We start from the raw sequence: 22905 nt of genomic DNA on the forward strand, positions 1-22905 counted from the left end.
CATCTGTCATTTCCTGACTTGTTGATTTTAGCCATTCTGACTGGTGTGAGGTGATATCTCATTGTGGTTTTGATTTGTATTTTTTCCCTGATGCCGAGTGATATGGAGCACTTTTTCATGTGTCTGTTGGCCATCTGGATGTCTTCTTTGCAGAAATGTCTGTTCATGTCTTCTGCCCATTTCTTGATTGGATTATTTGTTCTTTGGGTGTTGAGTTTGCTAAGTTCTTTATAGATTCTGGACACTAGTCCTTTATCTGATATGTCGTTTGCAAATATCTTCTCCCATTCTGTCAGTTGTCTTTTGATTTTGTTAACTGTTTCCTTTGCTGTGCAAAAGCTTTTGATCTTGATGAAATCCCAATAGTTCATTTTTTTTCCCTTGCTTCCCTTGCCTTTTGCGTTGTTCCTAGGAAGATGTTGCTGCGGCAGAGGTCGAAGAGGTTGCTGCCCGTGTTCTCCTCAAGGATTTTGATGGATTCCTTTCGTACATTGAGGTCCTTCATCCATTTTGAGTCTATTTTTGTGTGTGGTGTAAGGAAATGGTCCAATTTCATTTTTTTCTGCATGTGGCTGTCCAATTTTCCCAGCACCATTTATTGAAGAGGCTGTCTTTTATCCATTGGACATTCTTTCCTGCTTTGTCGAAGATTAGTTGACCATAGATTTGAGGGTCTATTTCTGGGCTCTCTATTCTGTTCCATTGATCTATGTGTCTGTTTTTGTGCCAGTACCATGCTGTCTTGATGATGACAGCTTTGTAATAGAGCTTGAAGTCCGGAATTGTGATGCCACCAACGTTGGCTTTCTTTTTCAATATCCCTTTGGCTATTCGAGGTCTTTTCTGGTTCCATATAAATTTTAGCATTATTTGTTCCATTTCTTTGAAAAAGATGGATGGTACTTTGATAGGAATTGCATTAAATGTGTAGATTGCTTTAGGTAGCATAGACATTTTCACAATATTTATTCTTCCAATCCAGGAGCATGGAACATTTTTCCATTTCTTTGTGTCTTCCTCAATTTCTTTCATGAGTACTTTATAGTTTTCTGAGTATAGATTCTGTGTCTCTTTGGTTAGGTTTATTCCTAGGTATCTTATGGTTTTGGATGCAATTGTAAATGGGATTGACTCCTTAATATCTCTTTCTTCTGTCTTGCTGTTGGTGTAGAGAAATGCAACTGATTTCTGTGCATTGATTTTATATCCTGACACTTTACTGAATTCCTGTATAAGTTCTAGCAGTTTTGGAGTGGAGTCTTTTGGGTTTTCCACATATAGTATCATATCATCTGCGAAGAGTGATAATTTGACTTCTTCTTTGCCGATTTGGATGCCTTTAATTTCCTTTTGTTGTCTGATTGCTGAGGCTAGGACCTCTAGTACGATGTTGAATAGCAGTGGTGATAATGGACATCCCTGCCGTGTTCCTGACCTTAGCGGAAAAGCTTTCAGTTTTTCTCCATTGAGAATGATATTTGCGGTGGGTTTTTCATAGATGGCTTTGATGATATTGAGGTATGTGCCCTCTATTCCTACACTTTGAAGAGTTTTGATCAGGAAGGGATGTTGTACTTTGTCAAATGCTTTTTCAGCATCTATTGAGAGTATCATATGGTTCTTGTTCTTTCTTTTATTGATGTGTTGTATCACATTGACTGATTTGCGGATGTTGAACCAACCTTGCAGCCCTGGAATAAATCCCACTTGGTCGTGGTGAATAATCTTTTTAATGTACTGTTGAATCCTATTGGCTAGTATTTTGTTGAGTATTTTCGCATCTGTGTTCATCAAGGATATCGGTCTATAGCTCTCTCTTTTTTGGTGGGATCCTTGTCTGGTTTTGGGATCAAGGTGATGCTGGCCTCATAAAATGAGTTTGGAAGTTTTCCTTCCATTTCTATTTTTTGGAACAGTTTCAGGAGAATAGGAATTAGTTCTTCTTTAAATGTTTGGTAGAATTCCCCCGGGAAGCCGTCTGGCCCTGGGCTTTTGTTTGTTTGGAGATTTTTAATGACTGTTTCAATCTCCTTACTGGTTATGGGTCTGTTCAGGCTTTCTATTTCTTCCTGGTTCAGTTGTGGTAGTTTATATGTTTCTAGGAATGCATCCATTTCTTCCAGATTGTCGAATTTATTGCCGTAGAGTTGCTCATAGTATGTTCTTATAATAGTTTGTATTTCTTTGGTGTTAGTTGTGATCTCTCCTCTTTCATTCATGATTTTATTTATTTGGGTCCTTTCTCTTTTCTTTTTGATAAGTCGGGCCAGGGGTTTATCAATTTTATTAATTCTTTCAAAGAACCAGCTCCTACTTTCGTTGATTTGTTCTATTGTTTTTTTGGTTTCTATTTCATTGATTTCTGCTCTGATCTTTATGATTTCTCTTCTCCTGCTGGGCTTAGGGTTTCTTTCTTGTTCTTTCTCCAGCTCCTTTAGGTGTAGGGTTAGGTTGTGTACCTGAGACCTTTCTTATTTCTTGAGAAAGGCTTGTACCGCTATATATTTTCCTCTCAGGACTGCCTTTGTTGTGTCCCACAGATTTTGAACCGTTGTATTTTCATTATCATTTGTTTCCATGATTTTTTTCAATTCTTCTTTAATTTCCCGGTTGACCCATTCATTCTTTAGAAGGATACTGTTTAGTCTCCATGTATTTGGGTTCTTTCCAAACTTCCTTTTGTGGTTGAGTTCTAGCTTTAGAGCATTGTGGTCTGAAAATATGCAGGGAATGATCCCAATCTTTTGATACCGGTTGAGTCCTGATTTATGACCGAGGATGTGATCTATTCTGGAGAATGTTCCATGTGCACTAGAGAAGAATGTGTATTCTGTTGCTTTGGGATGAAATATTCTGAATATATCTGTGATGTCCATCTGGTCCAGTGTGTCATTTAAGGCCTTTATTTCCTTGCTGATCTTTTGCTTGGATGACCTGTCCATTTCAGTGAGGGGAGTGTTAAAGTCCCCTACTATTATTGTATTATTGTTGATGTGTTTCTTTGATTTTGTTATTAATTGGTTTATATAGTTGGCTGCTCCCACATTGGGGGCATAGATATTTAAAATTGTTAAATCTTCTTGTTGGACAGACCCTTTGAGTATGATATAGTGTCCTTCCTCATCTCTTATTATAGTCTTTGGCTTAAAATCTAATTGATCTGATATAAGGATTGCCACTCCTGCTTTCTTCTGATGTCCATTAGCATGGTAAATTCTTTTCCACCCCCTCACTTTAAATCTGGAGGTGTCTTCGGGCTTAAAATGTGTTTCTTGGAGGCAACATATAGATGGGTTTTGTTTTTTTTATCCATTCTGATACCCTGTGTCTTTTGACAGGGGCATTTAGCCCATTCACATTCAGGGTAACTATTGAGAGATATGAATTTAGTGCCATTGTATTGCCTGTAAGGTGACTGTTACTGTATATGGTCTCTGTTCCTTTCTGATCTACCACTTGTAGGCTCTCTCTTTGCTTAGAGGACCCCTTTCAAGATTTCCTGTAGAGCTGGTTTGGTATTTGCAAATTCTTTCAGTTGTTGTTTGTCCTGGAAGCTTTTAATCTCTCCTTCTATTTTCAATGATAGCCTAGCTGGATATAGTATTCTTGGCTGCATGTTTTTCTCGTTTAGTGCTCTGAAAATATCATGCCAGCTCTTTCTGGCCTGCCAGGTCTCTGTGGATAAGTCAGCTGCCAATCTAATATTTTTACCATTGTATGTTACAGACTTCTTTTCCCGGGCTGCTTTCAGGATTTTCTCTTTGTCATTGAGACTTGTAAATTTTACTATTAGGTGACGGGGTGTGGGCCTATTCTTATTTGTTTTGAGGGGCATTCTCTGAACCTCCTGAATTTTGATGCTCGTTCCCTTTGCCATATTGGGGAAATTCTCCCCAATAATTCTCTCCAGTATACCTTCTGCTCCCCTCTCACTTTCTTCTTCTTCTGGAATCCCAATTATTCTAATGTTCTTTCGTCTTATGGTGTCACTTATCTCTCGAATTCTCCCCTCGTGGTCCAGTAGCTGTTTGTCCCTCTTTTGCTCAGCTTCTTTATTCTCTGTCATTTGGTCTTCTATATCACTAATTCTTTCTTCTGCCTCATTTATCCTAGCAGTTAGAGCCTCCATTTTTGATTGCACCTCATTAATAGCTTTTTTGATTTCACCTTGGTTAGATTTTAGTTCTTTTATTTCTCCAAAAAGGGCTTTTATATCTCTCGAGAGGGTTTCTCTAATATCTTCCATGCCTTTTTCGAGCCTGGCTAGAACCTTGAGAATTGTCATTCTGAACTCTAGATCTGACATATTACCGATGTCTGTATTGATTAGGTCCCTAGCCTTCGGTACTGCCTCTTGTTCTTTTTTTTGTGTTGAATTTTTACGTCTTGTCATTTTGTCCAGATAAGAGTAAATGAAGGGGCAAGTAAAATACTAAAAGGGTGGCAACAACCCCAGGAAAATATGCTTTAACCAAATTAGAAGAGATCCAAAATCGTGAGTGGGGAGAAAGGGGATAAAAAGAGGTTCAAAAAGGAAGAAAGAAAAAAAAACAAAAAGAAAAGAAAAAGAAAAGAAAAGAAAAGAAAAGAATTTTTAAAAAAAGAAAACACCTAAGAAAAATGTAAATATATATATATATATATTAGATAAACTAGTAAAAAATCGTTAAAAAAGAAAAAGGTAACAGTTAAAAAAAATTTTACCCAAAGGCGAGAAAAAAAAAATGAAAAAGAAAAAATTAAATTAACTGCAAGACTAAAAAACATCACAGGAAAAAAGCCATGAGTTCCGTTCTTGGCTTTCTCCTCCTCTGGAATTCTGCTGCTCTCCTTGGTATTGAAACCGCACTCCTTGGTAGGTGAACTTGGTCTTGGCTGGATTTCTTGTTGATCTTCTGGGGGAGGGGCCTGTTGTAGTGATTCTCAAGTGTCTTTGCCCCAGGCGGAATTACACCGCCCTTACCCGGGGCCGGGGTGAGTAATCCGCTCGGGTTTGCTTTCAGGAGCTTTTGTTCCCTGAGCGCTTTCCGTAGAGTTCCAGAGGACGGGAATACAAATGGCGGCCTCCTGGTCTCCGGCCCGGAGGAGCCGAGAGCCCAGGGCCCCACTCCTCAGTGCGCCCTCAGAGAACAGCGCCCAGTTACTCCCGTCTGCCTGACCTCCGGCCGCGCTCCGAGCTCACCGAGCCTGCGACCGGTTCAAGGTAACACGGAGCTGCGAGCTTACTGTCAGCTCTGTCTCTGTAGCCGGCTTTCCCGTTCCAATACCCGCAAGCTCTGCGACACTCAGACACCCCCGATCCTTCTGTGACCCTGCGGGACCTGAGGCCACGCTGACCCCGCGTGGGCTTCGCCCCGGTTTAGCCTCTGGAGCGATGTCCCTCAGCGGAACAGACTTTTAAAAGTCCTGATTTTGTGCGCGGTTGCTCCGCCGCTTGCCGGGAGCCGGCCCCTCCCCCCGGGGTCTATCTTCCCGTCGCTTTGGATTCACTTCTCCGCCGGTCCTACCTTTCAGAAAGTGGTTGTTTTTCTGTTTCCAGAATTGCTGTTCTTCTTCTCTTCGATCTGCCGATGGATTTTCAGGTGTTTGCAATCTTTAGATAAGCTATCTAGCTGATCTCCGGCTAGCTGAAGCAGTCTCAGCTTGCTACTTCTCCGCCATCTTGACTCCTCCCCCCTAAATAGCCAAAACTTCTTGATTGAATTACTCAGCTGTTTTAGTCCAATCCCTATTATAACTGGATTCCAGCTAAGGATATCATAAATTGACATCTTTTCCCTACCACTTTCTCTTTGATCATGGTGTGTGGCAAGGTCAGGGCCAAAAAAAAGAGTAAAAAGGACAATAAGTAGAATAAAGGGGTAGTATCTGTACTAGTTAGGGTTCTCCAGAAAAACAGAAGCAAAAGGATATAGATAGATATTTAGTGTAAGGAATTGGCTCATATGATCATGGAGGATTGTAAGTCCCAAATTATGCAGGGTGATTGGTGAGCTGGAGACCTAGGGAGCTAATAGGTTAGTTCCAGTTTCAGTCTGAAAGCCTGAGAACTGGGAGTGCTGATGGGGTATTTTCATCCGATGGCAGGCAGGCCCAAAGCCTAAGTAGAGACATCTTGGTTCAAGGCTAGAGGCAGGAAGAAGCTGATATCCCAGTTCAATGACTGACAGTCAAGATAGATTCCCTCTTATTTGGGGGAGAATCAGCCTCTTTGTTCTATTCAGGTCTTCAACTTATTGCATATGGCTCACCCACAATGGTGAAAGAACACCTTGCTTGTTGTAACAGGAGGAAGAGGAGACTGAATATGTGAACACGGTAAGTCTGTGGTCACCTTTGGTAAATGGTGATGGTAAGACCAAACATTTGGTCTTTGTCTCCAGGTCCTGGCATCAAGCTCCTACATGCCTTCAGATCTCCGGGGTGATAGGCGAATCTTTTGTGTGTGAATGAGCTGAATCCTGGCAGGGGATCCTCGAGAGCTTCAGGATAGAGCCTGGTCTCCAGAAAGATGAAGTCTTTATAAGAGAGTGTTGGGACTTTCAGCCTCAGCCACTGAATTCTGGGGAGGGGAGAGGGGGTAGAGATTGAGCTAATCACCCATGGGCAATGATTTAATCAGTCAAGCTTATGTAGTGGGACGTCCATAAAAACCCTAAGTGAAGGGGTTTGGAGAGCATTGTGGTGGTGAAAACATGGAGGTGCTGTGAGGGTGGCATGCCCAGAATTGTCACAGGAGCTCCAGATAACCCCCTCATACTTTGCTCTATGCATCTCTTCCCTTTGGCAGTTCTTGAGTCATATTCTTTATAGTAAATGGATAAACTAGTGAGTAAAGCACTTTCCTGAGTACTGTGAGTCATTTTAGGGAATTATCAAATCTCAGGGGATGGGTCATGGGAACCCCCAAATTTGTAGTCAGCCAGGCAAAAGTGTGAGGGGCCTGGGCACCTCATTTGCTGTTGGCATTTGATGTAGGGGCAGCCTAGTGGGACTGACCCTTCAACCTGTGGAGTCTGGTGCCAACTCCATGTGGCTGGTGTCAGAATTGAGTTGTTGGACACCAGTTGATGTCAGAGTTGGTGGTAGGGAGAAAAAACCCTCAAGGGCTTATAAGAGCTTCTGTTTTCTCTGCAAAAAGATAAAAGCATTTACCAAGAGAAAACATGGTTTAGTAATATAAGAAAAAAATAGAAATATTAGAGTGCCTGGGTGACTCAGTTGGTTAAGTGTCTGCCTTCAGCTCAGGTCATGATCCTGGGGTCCTGGAATTGAGTCCCACACTGGTCTCCCTGCTCAATGGGGCCTGCTTCTCCCTCTACCCTTCACCCTGCTTGTGCTCTCTCTTGCTCACTCTCTCAAGCTCTCAAATAAATAAAATCTTTTTAAAAATAGAAATATTAAAAGTAAGAAGCAAAGGAGACAGTGGGATGGGTGGTTCCTGGATGCTGACTGCCAACATCACCATTTTAGTAACTGGACCTCAGAAGGTCACTTAGCTGCATTCTGCCTCCATTTCCTCACCTGCAAAATGGGAACAGTAACAGGACTCACTTTGCAGTTCTTGTGAGGCCTAAATGAAAGATTCCTGTCATGGTCCTTAGCTCTCACTATTATTAGCTGCTATTATAATTATTTGCACTAATTGTCTCCTACCCAACCCCCCACGAGAAAGACTACAGGACTTGAAAAGTAGTTTTAATAAGGTAGCCAGTTCCAAAGTCAGTAGGCAAAAATCCAAAACTTCTCTAAATATCAGCAGGGATCAGAAAAGAAATATAATAATAGACAAGCCTCCAACCACAAAAGCAAAAAGACTAGATAGCATATAACAAAAACAAACTTAAAAATTCCTATGGAAGTGTAGAAGTCCGTGAAAGTCAATAAGATGGGGGCAGACACTCTCTAGCAAATATGTGGACTTATTAGAAAGTTATGGTAAATTAAAGACAGTTTGGTACCAGAGCAGTTTCTAAAAAATCAATGAAATAGCATAGACAGTGCAAAACATAGTCCTGAATTCATATGAGAAAACTGGTATAACACAGAGAAGCTGTAACAAATTGCTGGTGAAGCAACGGAATGTCACAGAAACAGTGCTGGAAAATTGGTCATTTACATGGAAGCTTTAAAATTAATCCTTTATGTCATAGCATGGGCAAGAATGAATTCCAAATGGATTAAGTGCCTAAATTTTAAAAGCAATATATTTAACGTTAGGGAAAATGTTGGAAAATACCTCGAATGATGTTGGGGTAGGGAAGACCTTCTTAAATAAGATATAAAGAATAAGATGAATTTTACTGCATTAGAAGTAAAGCTTTTAGATAATAAAAGACACCACCAACAAAGCAAACAGACAGAAGGGAGAAGATGTGTGTGATGCATAGGACTCATGGAGAATTCATACCTAGCTTATAAAAACTTCTACAAATCAGTAAGACAAGGACAAAAATCTGAATGGGAACATGAGCAAAGAATATGAATAGGCAATTCAGAGGAGACTAAATCGAAACGGACAAAGATGAAAACATAGTAAAGCTCATTACAAATCAGGAAATGCATACTAAGGCAATAATGAGATGCTATCCCATATACATTGCCTTAGTGAAAAATATGAAGTGTGGCAAGAAATAACTGTTGGTGGGAATGTGGGATGATGGGAACTCTTGTGCTCTGCTGGCACTGGGCATGGGAAGCACAAACTGGCATCGTTACTTTGGAGAAGAATTTGGCATTATCTACTACATGGAAGGTACACATAGCCTGTGACCCAGCAATCCCACTCCTATGGATCAGCCTGGAGAACCTCTCACATGTGTCAGAAGAGGGATATACAAGGATATAGTAGGACTTACTATTGTAGTAGTGAGTAGTAGTGTAGTGAGTAGGATTCACTACTCAGAATGGTAAGAAATAACAGTAAGGAAATGGGAGCAACCTAAATGTCCACCAGCAGGAAAGGGATTACAAACATCAAATTGTGGCATTTTCATACAGCAGTGAAAATGAAGTATATCAAACCGATGTATCTCAAAAACCTAATGCTAGTGGAAAACAGCTCATTACAAAACAAGATTTACACTGTGATAATCTAGAGTTTTAATGCATGCAAAACAATTCCACATATTGTTTATGGACACAAACATATTTAGCAGAAGTATAGAACTGAGAGGCGCACAGAATGAAAGAAAATATTTGCAAATCATATATCTGATAAGGGGTTAGTGTCCAGAACATATAGAGAACTCCTAACAAACAACCACAAAAATCCTAATTCAAAAATACATAAAGGGCTTGAATAGACTTTTCTCCGAAGAAGATAAGCAAACGGTCAATAAGCACACAGAAAGATGCTTAGCATCACTGATGATTGAGGATATGCACATTGAAACTACAGTGAGATTCCAGCTCACGCCTGTTGGGATGGCTACTATCAAAAAAGTAAAAACAGTAAGTGTTGGCAAGGATGTGGAGAAATTAGAATCCTGTACACTGCTGGTGGGGATATAAAATGGTACGGCTACTGTGGATAACTGTATCGTGGTTTCTTCAAACACTAAAAATAGAATAATCAGGATGCCTTGGTGGCTCAGTCAGTTAAGCAGCTGTCTTTGGCTCAGGTCATGATCCCGGGGTCCGGGGATCAAGCCCCACCTCGGGCTCTCTGTTCAATGAGGAGTCCCCTTCTCCCTCTTCCTCACTCCCTGCCCTTCTGCCTGCTGCTCCCTCTGCTTGTGATCTCTCTCTTTCTCTCTCTGTCAAATAAATAAATAAAATCTCAAAAAAAAGATAGAATCCTATATTCCAGCAATTCTACTTCTGGATATATACACAAAAGAACTGAAAGCAGAGTCTTGAAAAGTTATTTGTATAACCTGCTTTCACAGCAGCATCATTCACAACATGTAGAACATGGAAGAAATCCACGTGTCCGTGTTGGATGAATGGATCAGCAAAATGTGGTCTAGCCAGACAGTGGAATATTATTCAACCTTAAAAAGGAAGGAAATTCTGTCACATGCTACAATGTGGACAAACCTTGAGGACATTACACTAAGTAAAATAAGCCAGCCACAAAAAGATAAATACTATCGGATCCCACTTATATGAGGTCCCTAAAGTCATCAAATTCACAAAGACAGAAAGCAAGATAGTGCCTGCCCGGGGCTGAGGGAGAGGATCGGGCAGTTCATGTTTAATGGGAACAGAGTTTCAGTTTGGGAAGATGAAAAGGTTCTGGAGACGGATAGCGGTAATGGTTGCACAAGGGTGTGATTGTACTTAATGCCACTAAACTTTGTTCTTAAAAATAGTTCAGATGGTAAATTTTATACTATGTGTATTTTACCACAGTAAAAAAAGAAAGAACTGGGCGCCTGGGTGGCTCAGTGGGTTAAGCCGCTGCCTTCAGCTCGGGTCATGATCTCGGAGTCCTGGGATCGAGTCCCGCATCGGGCTCTCTGCTCAGTGGAGAGCCTGCTTCCCTCTCTCTCTCTCTGCCTGCCTCTCCATCTACTTGTGATTTCTCTCTGTCAAATAAATAAATAAAATCTTTAAAAAAAAAAAAAAAAAAAAAGAAAGAAAGAACTGAATGCCAGAACAGAGGGGGTGGAGAGAAAAGTGATTCCACAGGAGAAAAAAGAGTTCAAATGTAATTTATCTTTTAAAAAAATCTCAAACTGTGGCATAATAGTAAGTTTGTTAAATTCACCAAATTATAGTGGTAAGTACATGAATATTCATTATCTTGTTCTCATCACTTTTCAGTGTTTTGAGACATTTCATAATAAAAAAGAAAATAGATACATGAAGACATGAACCCCAAACCCTAGAGTAGGAACAAAAACAACCAGTAGTCAAACAAGGAATAAAAAATTTAATAAAAGGAGAGATTTCTTTTGTATTTTTATTGCATTAGTTTTTATCTATAAAGGTGATGTTTATTCTTTCAAGAGACTCACAAAACTGGCCATTGACCAATCTCTGTAAGAGAGAGCATACAGAGGGAGATGCAAATTTGCATCAGGAGAAAAATGGAATTTAACTTCAGGTGAAGAGGATTTTTTAAAAAAAATCATGAGAATGTGTCATGAACAATTACTCTCATTACATTCTAAATGCTCAATGAAATGGACAACTCTCTCGGAAAATCTGTATAATCAAAAATCAGCCCAAGGAAAAGTAGACAATTAGTAGATCTCAATCAGCTTAAAATAAGCTAAAAGTGAAGCCAAGATCAACATGTGAAATATTTGTGTGTGAATTCGACCAAGTCATTTCATGCAACTTATTTTGGAACATGGAAACCTAGGGCACCATTCACAGAAGGCTCTGACCGATTCTGTTGGCAAGTGACTAACAAAACACTTGTCCCCAACCCCTCCACTTTCATCAAACTCTGCAAAAGAGGCCAAAAAAATGAAATATCCACTTTCTCAGTCTTCCTTGCAGTTAGCGGTTCCCATATGACAGTTCTGGCCAATGAAACACAAACAGACATTTCCTGGGAGCCTCGGGGAAAGTTCTTATTTTCTTGATGGAAGGAGGAGGCCATCTGGTGCCACCATCCCCTTGCTTCCTGCCATGGACAGGAATCCTGGAGCTGAGATGGCCATCTTGCAGCCATGGCTGAAAAGCCAAGAGTCTGCAGAATGAAGGCCCAGATCTGGTTGAGTAACTGAAGGAAGGTCAACAGCCATCTACCCTCTACACTTCTTGTCCTGGACACTGTTGAAAAGTTTTATATTTGTTTATTTGTTACTTATGGCTGAGTCATTGCTAAAATAAGCACAAACCTGATTTAAACCCAGTCAAGGACACCATAAGAAAGTTAAGTTACAGCCAATCTCATACATAAACAGATGGAAATAATCCCAAATAAAATATTAGCAAGTCAAAGCCAGCAGTGCATTAAAAGAAAATGCCAAGTAGGGTTTAGTCCAGGAATTTAAGGATAATTTAACATTAGAAAAGTCATCAATGTTATTCACTTCATTAGCAGACTAAAGGAGAAAAACCATCTGTTCATTTCAATAGATGCTAAAAAAGCATTTGATGAAATTCAAAACTAATTCATAGTAAACATTCTTAGTGAACCAGGTGTAGATGTTATCTTCTTTAATTGAATAGAACTTTTTACAGAAATCTGCAGCAAATATCTTACCAGGAGAAGAGGAGAATTTCCACGAAAGTGAGAAGGTAGACAAGGATGTGTGCTATCCCTTGGATATCAACTCTAGCCAATGCAAGCAAATAAGAAAAAAGAATAAGCATGTATTTTGGAAAGGGAGAGAGATAACTGTCATTGTTTATAGGCAACACAGAGTCATCTATTTAAAAATCTAAGAGATTCTACAAAGAAGCAACATTTCTCTGGCCTTTTTTTTTGATAGCTATAAATTGCACCTCATACAGTCCTTAAGACTATTAATAAACTTGTTGCATGTAAGAAACTTTGAATGCACATGATAAGCACTAATAAGGCACAAGATCAATGTTCCTAAAGACCAGTCATAACCAATTAGAAATTGGAAAAAAATCTTCTTTTAAAAAATTTATTTATGAGGGGTGCCTGGGTAGCTCAGTGGGTTAAAGCCTCTGCCTTTGGCCCGGGTCATGATCCTGGGATTGAGGCCTTCATCTCTCTGCTCAGCAGAGAGCCTCCTTCCTCCTCTCTCTAACTGCCTCTCTGCCTACTTGTGATCTCTGTCTATCAAATAAATAAATAAAATCTTTAAAAAGAAATTTATTTATGATAGCTATCAACCAATGGTATATCCAGAAATAAACCTAACCAGAGATGGGACTTTGGCAGCAGATGACAAAATTCCTAGAAGGAACAAAACAGAAGTCTGGAACAAGTGAAGAGATGAAGTGGGCCCAAAGGATGCCATGAAATGTCATCACCTTCTGAAGTAAGTCAGGTGTTCAATGTAATTACGATCCATATCACACAAGGACTTTTCCTAGAACTTTGCCATCAGTGGCAAATGACATGAGAAGAATGGAAATCTGTGGATACCCTATAACGGGCTGTAAGCACAGAACAGGGAAACCCAGAGTCACCTGCTTAAGTCACTTCCTCTTCCCTATGGGTATGCCTCAGTCATGAACATGGAATGTTTGGTGCTTGCAGATCCCCTGCCAGCTCCCATGCCAGATTCTGCTCCCCAGTGTCCAATGCCCTCCAAAAAGAAGCACTGACTCCTGATGATGCTAACATAGGATGACCGCTTTTGCCCTACAGTTAATTATCCATACTTTGGTATCTGACAAATCAGATAATTGAAAAATAATATCCCACTGTTTTAAAAATTATTATTGCAGCTGCCTACATCCTCAGGGCAACTAACAGGATGAGATCAAGTGCTTTCCTATTTTCCACAGTCCACACTAGTCCCAGTGGCTTTATGGCATACAACTATAAGGGATTTAAGTAGGAGTGGAAGATTTGGATCCCTGGGCACCATAGCTTCAACTTTATTTTGAATACAAAACAATCCTCCAAAACGAGTGTTCCTCGCTGCATTCCTGCCCATGTGTGAGCCCTCCGGTTGATCGGCAGCTGCCTTAACTTTTGGCATTGTCAGACTCTGTGATGGTAGCCATGCGAGTGGGTAGATAGTGGCATTTCATTGTGATCTAAATTGGCATTTTTACAATTATTAACAAGGCTGAGCACCTTTAAAAATGTTATTATATTTGAGTACAGTTGACACATGATGTTCCATTAGCTTCAGGTGTACAACACAGTGATTTAACAATTCTATACATTGTGGTATGCTCACCACAAGTGTAGCTGCCATCTGTCATCATACAGCACTGTTACAGTATCATTGACTATATTCCTTATGCTCTGCCTTTCATACCTGGGATTTATTCTTTCAAAAACTGGAAGCTTGTCCCTCTCACTTCCCTCCACCCAATCTGCCCAAAACCCAGCCTCTCCCCCCAGCAACCATGTGTGTTTTCTGTGTTCAGAGGTCTGATTCTGCTTTTTCTTTGTTCATTTGTTTTGTTTTTTTAGATTCCACAAGGCTGAGTGCTTTTTCACAGGTGTGTTGGTATTTGGAGATCCTCTTCATGAAAGGTCTGTTCAAACCGTTTGCCCATTTTTCTCTCAAGTTACCTTTTTAAAAAATTGATATGTAGGGTTCTTACTATATTCTGGGTTGTAATCCTTGTCAGTCCCTGCAGATGTATTCTCAAGTCTACTGCTGCCTTTTCCTTCCTCAATTTACACCTGCCTGCCTTTGCTCACCTGGACTTTTAGGAACTGACTTTGTGACATGTGTGTCACATCTGCTCCCATGGGCATCTAAACATCTGTGACACCATAAGGCCATTCAGCCCAGATCTCTCTGCTGAGCTGCAGACTCACAATGCCCAACTCCCTTCTACATTCTTGCTATTCAAATTAGGTCCACAGATAAGCAATGCCATACCCCCAAGGGCTGGTTAAAAATGCAACATCTTGGGCTACATCCCAGACAGATCTCCAGAGCCAGAATCTGCATGGGAAGTAAGATCCCCAGGGGGGTTTATGTGCATATTCAAGTTGAAAAAACCCTGCCAGCGCCCCCTCTACAAAGCTGTGTTCTACACACTAGCACTCAGCATGTCTTGGGGAACAGAGGCAGCTCCTGCATATGCATCTCCCACCTCCAGTAAGTCCTGCCAGAAGTCCTGCCTCCAAGAAGGCCCTAGTCTCCACCCAGGGTTCAGGGGGAATCAGGACCTCCCACAGGCTGAGACAGCTTGGCCCTTCCACATGGAAGTTTCATGTGCCCCCAGAAAGAACACATGCCCAAACAGGGATACCAAGTTGGATATATTTAACTAAACTTAGCAAATTAATGTTTTACACACACATTTCAGTATGTCGGCTATAGGTGAAATCTTACTGCAGATAATCAAAGGCTAGATCAGGAGAACTTTGGCATGGAAACTCTAGGCCAAATGGGGTCCTTGGCCCCTTGGCGACCATCCCCACAGAACCCCAAGCACCCCCCCCCCCCAGTGCTCTGTTGGTTATCTCCTCTCCACCTCCTAAGTAGCTCAGAAATCCCCCTGCTTCTCTCCCTCTGGCTATCCATACCACCTCTCCACCAGTCTGTGGCCTCCTCTCCCAGGGAGCCATGCTCGACCTCCTAATACCTATTATCCACCCTTCAGCCAGAACATTCCTTCTAAAACACAAATCTGTTTGTGTCAGTTGTGGCTTAAACCAATTCAATCCCTCCCTGCTGCTGTCAGGATAAAGTAAAACTCCAGACACCCAGCTAATTCCAGCCCATCCCCAGCCCTCCCACCATGCCACCAGTCAGGTGAGCTTCTCTGTTCCCCAAATAATTGACTTTCATGAAGGGCTCCACCAGCATCCATCTCTCCATCCAGAAGTTTCCTTCTCAACCACCTGCCCTAGCTTCCAGGACTGGATCAGGGCCCTTGGGCCCTCTGCTTCCCCCTCAGAGTGCATGTTACCCTCTCCCACCATGGCCTGTTCAGGGATCTCTTTCCTGGGTGGAACCCCTGGGCCACTGCATCCAGAACCACACCTGTTTGCTTGCAGCGGTGTTGGCACCCAGTACAAGGCTGACCCTGAGCCGTCCCTCACCTGCTGGGGGTTATGATGGCTAAAAAAAAGCTGCATGCAAGTTAGTGTGCAAGTCTGTGTGGACAGGCATGTCTATTTCTCTTGGGCAAATGCTGAGGAAAAGAGTGCCTGTGAAGTGTGTGTTTGACTTTACAGAAAACTGACCGTAGCTCCCTTTCCATGCTGCTAGGAAGGAGAAGGGTGACAGTGGGTCCCTCATCACCAAGGACCTGGCTTCCTCCAGCAGGGGTCTGTGCTCTCAGCAATCCAAGCAGGGGCTCTAAGGGAAGAGGAACCAGGTCCTCCCCCAGCATGGGGGGAGCTGGCTTGCTGGCTCCTCCTGTCTTCTCTCTGGATCCTTCCACTCACACTGCCAGTCCCCACATGCTAAACACTTCTGGTGATCTTCCTTGTGGCCATGCTGTCCCCAGTAAGGTTGTGAGGAGCTCTTTTTTGGAGCGATTGGATGGAGCTGGGTCCTCATATGGACTCTGACCACGATTAGGACCAGACTGCACACAGGGTTATTCCCCACCATGACGGGGCAGTTGCCATCCAGATGGATGGGGTCTCCTAATATCCAGGCCTAGAGGTTCCAACTCCTGCCCAAGGTGACACCTTAGAGGGCTGCCTTCAGTCTCATCCTGCCTGGGACTTCTACATCTAGTTATCTCAGCCTCTTATACATGGACCAGAGCAATCTCCAGCTTCTCTCCTGGGTGAGAATCCAACCTCTACCCAAGGCAGTCTAGAGGCTCTACTGAGGGACATCTCCAGCTCATTTCATCCCTAGACAGAACTCCATTCGGTCCCTTCTAACTGGACTACGGCATGTCCCACTGTTGGCCTGCAGACCTTTTTCCTAGAGCCCAGAGTGCTGCTTTCTGGTCTGCACCCTCAGCCTAAACCCTAGGCCCCAGCCCTGTCCCACAGACAACACTGACCACACCCCACTCTTGCCACATCTCCCTCCTCCTCTCTCCTTCCCACCTTTCCCCCTCTCACCTAAGAGGTTTGAATCCTGCTGGAGTTTTGAAAGAAGATTGGCTGGGGATTGACGAATGTCAGGGTTTACCTGTGAGATAGAGCTGAAGGGACTCCATTTTCACCAATTTTTTGCTAGGCCCCATTTTATTCATGCGCCATAATTTGCCTCTGAATAAGCCAAAGAAACGAAGTTCCCACTCCACGGGAGAAGCAAAAAAGTTCATTGCTTTCTGAGTTTGTCCTAGGCCCCAAACACCTCATGACATCTAGGAAGAGCCAGATCCCAAACACAGGCCGGCACACTAGCTTCAAACAAGTCTCAGCTGATGCTGGCATCAACACCTCTACCTTCAGTAGTTTATGAAATAACACCTATTATTCACCTGTCACTTACCTTTGCTCAGACCCTATTCTGGATTCCTAGATGAACATGTACCCTGGACCCCTTTCCAATATAAACCCTTAGCTCCAAGCGACAGACAGCAGGACTCATTCTCCCTTCCTTACTGAGTCTCCCACTCTATCTGCTAGTCTCCACCCATCGGTTAACATTCTTAAATAAACTGTCTCCACTTGCTGCAGTTCACGTTTGATTTGTTCCTGCTCAAAGCCAAAGATGGTCTGGGGCTGGTCCTATGGGACCCTTCTCTGGGCCCTCGGATCAGGCCTGCCTGCATTACTTGGAGCAAGTGTCCCCTACTGGAAGGTACAAAGGCAGCTTCTCTGCACTGTCTGCCAGCTTGGCATATGTGCCACGTGCCCTCAGTTTCTAAACTGTTCCTTTGCCTTGTCCCATTGGTCACTCCTGGCATGCCCTCCCTTGTCCCTTCCAACTGTCTTTTTAAAAAAAGAAAAATCAACTTTGAGATAAAATTACATATAATGAAGTTCATCTACTTTAGGTGTGAAGCTTGAATTTTGGTAAATACATATAATCATATCTTCAACACCGTAATTGTGGTCTAGAATATTTGCATCACCTCAGAAAGTCTCCCTGTGCCTCTCTACAGCAGACCTCCATCCCCACCCCTCCCCCAGGTGACCACTGATCTGCTTTGTCACTACAGTCCCAGCTGGCTTTTATACCTTCCTGTGTTTTCTGTGGTCCTACACTGTAGAATGGGCTAATCGTGTTTATTTCCTGTAGTGGTAGGAAACGTCAAACGTGAAACTTTATAGAAATAAAAGGTTTTATTTGTGTAATTGCATTGTGTGAAATGGGGTAGAAGATTTTTCTCCAAATCTGAAATATTTTTCATTCCCTGCCTTAAAATGTGGCCCACTTTGCAAATCCTGAGGCTACCACCTGGGTGAGAAAGGCAGTCTTCCTTCTGGGCAGCTCCAGCCACAGCCCTGCCAAGTCTGTGAGGTGTCACAGAGGGAGAGAAGCATACGTGTTTCATCACCAGCCGAGAAAGTGTCGTTTCAGTTGGGAGCCACATACGACAATACAGAAGGGCAATGCTGGGATAGCAGGCCCAGGGAGGGCACTTTGAAATACTATGCAAAGGATTTTCCTTGCAGGGGGGATCTGAGGGTCCTGTAGCCCTCCATCCATTGATGCTTAGGCCTCCCCAGGCTCTGGTGGGAAGAGAAGAGCCCCACAGAGAATAAAGAAGTGGTTGTCTGGGTTCACAAAGAATGAGCACAGACACAGCCCTGAGAAGGGAGGTCAAGAAATTGCAGAGCTGGAGACCAAGTGAGTGTTCCTGGCAGTTGGGGCTGATGGGGGGAAGGGGAGGAGTGGCCATAAAGGGCAGCACGAGGAAGGGACCAGTCAATGTTTTCATGACATCTACACACATAATAAGAGACACAGAACTAGACAGGCACACCATATCAGTGTCAGTGTCTTGGCTTCCATGTGACGCTATAGTTATGCAAAATGTAACCACTGGAGGACAGTGGGAGAAGGGGACAGGGTCTCTCTGTACTATCTTTGCCCTTCCTGTGAATCTATAATCATTTCAAGATTAAAAAATTAAAAAAAAAAAACAGTAGTGAACTAAGCTTGGAGTGCTGAACAGAGAGATCTTTATAATAAGCCACTGCATTGGGAAGAAGGATGAGATTCATGTGTTTCAGGCAAATGCAACCCCAGTGGGTAAAGAAGCTGGACAAGGTTGGCAAGAGGCGAGGGAGGCTGAGACTGCCTGGGTCCCAGAAAGGGGACCAGCATCCCTTCCTTCCAACTTTGCCAGTGCAGGGACTGGGCAAGATGGCGGGAACCCACGTAGGTTGAGAAGGCTACATGCCTCTTAGGGAGACCCTGTATTCTACCTGGCACCAACACCCTGTCCCTTGATCATTGTGGTGGCCTTTCAGGGCAAAAGTCCGGAGGGAGGCTCATGGAGCCCCACACACCTTTGGGGAAACAGCCAATGTCACCTGAGCTCCAGAGGGTGTGGAAGAGCCCAATACGAGGGCAGTGGCTAGACTCAGGCTGAGAAGCCCTCTGGACCACAAGTCACAAAGTGATAAGGACATGAGCAATGGACACCAGCTCCTCAATACCCAAAATAACAGGGCCTAGCCCCAATCAGCAGGTGCCAGCCTATAGTACCCAGCATTAGGCAATGTAAGCACCCAAGGCAACCCACACCTCTCCTGATGCAAGAGGAGAAAGGAAAAGGAGAATAATTTGATAGAATATTTACCCAAAAGAGATGAAGTTTAAAAAGTAACTGCCACATTAAAAATGTTAAGCTTAAGGGTGCTTTTCTGAAGACAGAGTTGTCTCAGGATATAAGAGGAAGTAGGACAGGTAGGGGATAGAGCAGGCGTCTCATTCACAGGACGAGCCTTCACACTAGGCCTGCTTGGGATTCTGGGGTACAGTCAGCTGGGCAGTCCCCTCCTCAGGGCTCCAGACCCTTCATACAATGGAAAATTCAGCAGCTCAGAATTTTCAAGGTACTTCAGACATGTCCAAAGCCAATGCTAAGATGGTTCCCTCATCCCTGGCTCTGTTCCAATGTTTCTCACATGACAATTAATGGGACCATTATGGTGTGTGTGCAGGGCAGAAGTCAGGGAAAAACCTCGACATCTCTACCGTTTACCTTTTACCCCCAACCCATCTCCCTCTCTCTGAATAGGCTGCCCCCAAGCCCCATGATCTTGCTTGGATTAATGACTCCTACAATAAACACAAATATTGAGTGTTATGTTATACATCTGAAACTAATATAACCTCATATTTCAATTATGCCTGAAAAAAGGATCTTAATTTGTAACTACATATTTGTGATACTGTTTTCCTGCCTGACAAAAGTTATAATCATTCCTTGGTAGAAATTAATAGTCCATAATTAAATTTCCCTGCTGTCTCAAAACTGTCTTACTACAATTAATTTTTGGAATCTGGATCTGAACAAGGTCCGTATATTACATGTAGTTGATACGTCTCTTGTTTGGGAAGGTCCTTACTCGTGTGTTTTGCTTTGTTTTGTTTTGTGAGAATGACAAGTTGCAGAAACCAACTCAGTTGTCCTGTAGAGGGTCTTACATCCTGAATTTGTCTTTTTGCTTCCTTCTGGAATCTTAAAGCCAACAGTACTGGGAAAACTGGTATCCACAGGCAAAAGAATGAAATTGGACCCTTACCTTACACCATATACAAAAACAAACTCAAAATGGATCAAAGTCCCAAAGTTACAAAATTCTTAGAAGAAAGCATAGAGGAAAACTTTGTAGCAGTGGATTTGCAATAATGTCTTAGAAGGACAACAAAAGTAAAAGTAGATAAAGTGGACTATATAAAAATTTAAAACTTCTGTGTATAAAGGACAAAGACAAAAGAATCAAAAGGCAACCTATGGAATGGGAGGGATATTTGCAAACCATACGTCTAATAAAGGCTTACTATCCAGAATATATTAAAAATTCCTATAATTCAAAACAATAAAAATGATTTTTAAGAGGGACAAAGGACTTGAATAGACACTTCTCCAATGAAGATACACACAAGGCCAAAAGCATATGAAAAGATGCTCAACATCGCTAATCATTAGGGAAATGCACTTCAAACGCACAATGAATGACTATCTCACACCCATTAGGATGGCTGCTGTAGAACAAAGAAAACAAAACAGCAGACACTAATAGGCGTTGACAATGACGTAGAGCAATCAGAAGGCTTGCACACTGCTGTGGGGGTGTGGAAGGATGCAGTTTTGTTGTGGGAGACAGTATGGAGGTGCCTTGAAAAACAATTCCACTTCTGGATACCTACCCAAAAGGACTAGAAGCAGGATCTCAAAGAAATAACTGCATGTTCAAAGCAGCATTATTCACAATAGCTAACATGGGGAAGCAACTCAAGCATCCTTTGACAGCTGGATGGATAAGCAATATGGGGTCTCTACAAACAATGGAATATTAGTCAGCCTTAAGAAGGGAGGCAAGTCTGTCACATGTTACAACATGGATGAACCCTGAGGACATAGTGTTCAGTGAGATACGCCAGTCATGAAAGGACACATACTGTAGGATTCCATTTACGTGAGGTACCGAAGTCAAATTCACAGAGATAGAGAGTAGAACGGTGGGTGCCCGAGACTGGGGGAGCGGAATGAGGAGTTAGTGTTTAACAGGGACAGAATTTGTTTGGGAAGTGAAGACATTCTAGAGATGGATGTTGGTGATGAGTGCCCAACACAGTGAATGCTGCTGAAGCATACACTTAAAATGATTAAGATGATCAGTTTTATGTTATATTTATTTTACTATAATTAAACATTTTTGGGAAAAAATTAAGAACAAGCTAGTAGATTTCCCCAAAACCATTCTGGATTCTTTGCTTGTAACCTACTACATTTATATACTCTGTATTATACATGTAAACCTAAATACATGCAAACTTGTTAAACTCCAGCAAATAAACCTTTTAATTAAAAAAATATATATCTATGCCAGACCAGTACCTTTCATCCTGAGTCTTCCAAAGAAGGACTGACTGGCATAAATGTCCATACTGGCCAGAGGCTCAATGTTCCTCTGTATTAGGTCATAGGACATGCAAGCCAGACTCCCAATATGGTTGGCCAAGTGACCTCTGAGCACAGTCATCTGGCCTGGAGGGATCTTTGGTTGCAGCTATTCTGGGGTGGGACGGGCAGATAGTGCTGAGATACAGGAGAACTGTGACCCCAAACTAATGGGGCAGTAGGATATGTAAATATTTGTGGGTCTGTTATGCTCAATACAATGCTAAGAGATTTCCAGATCTCTGAGTAATGGAAGACTGTAAAGAAAAATGCAACTAGCCAAAACTGGACTCAAAAACTAAAAGCCTTTGAGTAGACCATAGCATGACAAATCAAGTCTGAATAACAGTGCTCAAAAGCTCTGGGCCTAAATGGTTTTACAAGCCAGGCTCTTTCCAACTTGGAAATAATAGCTGTATAGTAGCCACATCATATGAACATATTATTTTTGTATTAACTTCCAGCTGGGGCTGGGGCTCCCAAGTGTAGCTGATTCTCAAACAAGCAGTAGGGAACTTACTAGAAATAAAAACTCTCCACCCCACCCCATACCCACAGAATCAGAAATTCTGGGGCCCAGTCTCGGCACTCTGCATTGTAACAAGCTCTCCAGGCTAACCAAAGTCTGAGGACCCCTGGGGTGAAGGGACCATCTCTACTCCATGGATTTCTCCTCCATCCTTACCTGGGTGATTCTAATTCTTCCCCGTAAAGCCCTGAGTCCAGTTCTTGGTGTCTTTAGTTTAAACACATTATTCTTCATTAGAGAGAATGTTCAGTCCATTTATATGCAGTTTCTCAGGTTTATAATTTGAATAGCAGGAGCCCCATCAAATGATTTATTTTATTTTTTAATTACCAAACTAATAGATCCTTGTTATCGAGAAACGGAAGAGGCATAAAAGCAGAAATAAGGAAGTTATGATTACCTGTAATTCTACCTCCCAAATATAATCTATGTCATCAGTTTGGTATGCAAACTTCCAGACCATTTTCCTATGCACAGAGATGTTTCTATCATTCACCAGAAAAGGGATCAACTTGTATAAACTGCACTATAACTTACCTTTTTTATTTCATAATATATCATGAACAATTTTCCTTGTTAATCAATAAACTTTCATTCGCTTTCTCAAAGCCCTTATTGTATAATTTTCTGCGCCAGTCTCCTATTGTTAGAATTGATTGAATGAGTTTGTATTTGGACAGTGCTTGACACCTGGTAAGTGCTAAACAAATTGGCCTCCAAACGTGTTAAATCCAAAAGCCACAAAAACACAGAGAAGCTGGCAAATCTGCAATCATAGTGAAAGATTTTTAACACTTCTGGGA

This window comes from Mustela putorius, unplaced genomic scaffold, assembly GCF_011764305.1.
Source record: "Mustela putorius furo isolate JIRA1106 unplaced genomic scaffold, ASM1176430v1.1 tig00003850_pilon_pilon_pilon, whole genome shotgun sequence".
NCBI lineage: Eukaryota > Metazoa > Chordata > Mammalia > Carnivora > Mustelidae > Mustela > Mustela putorius.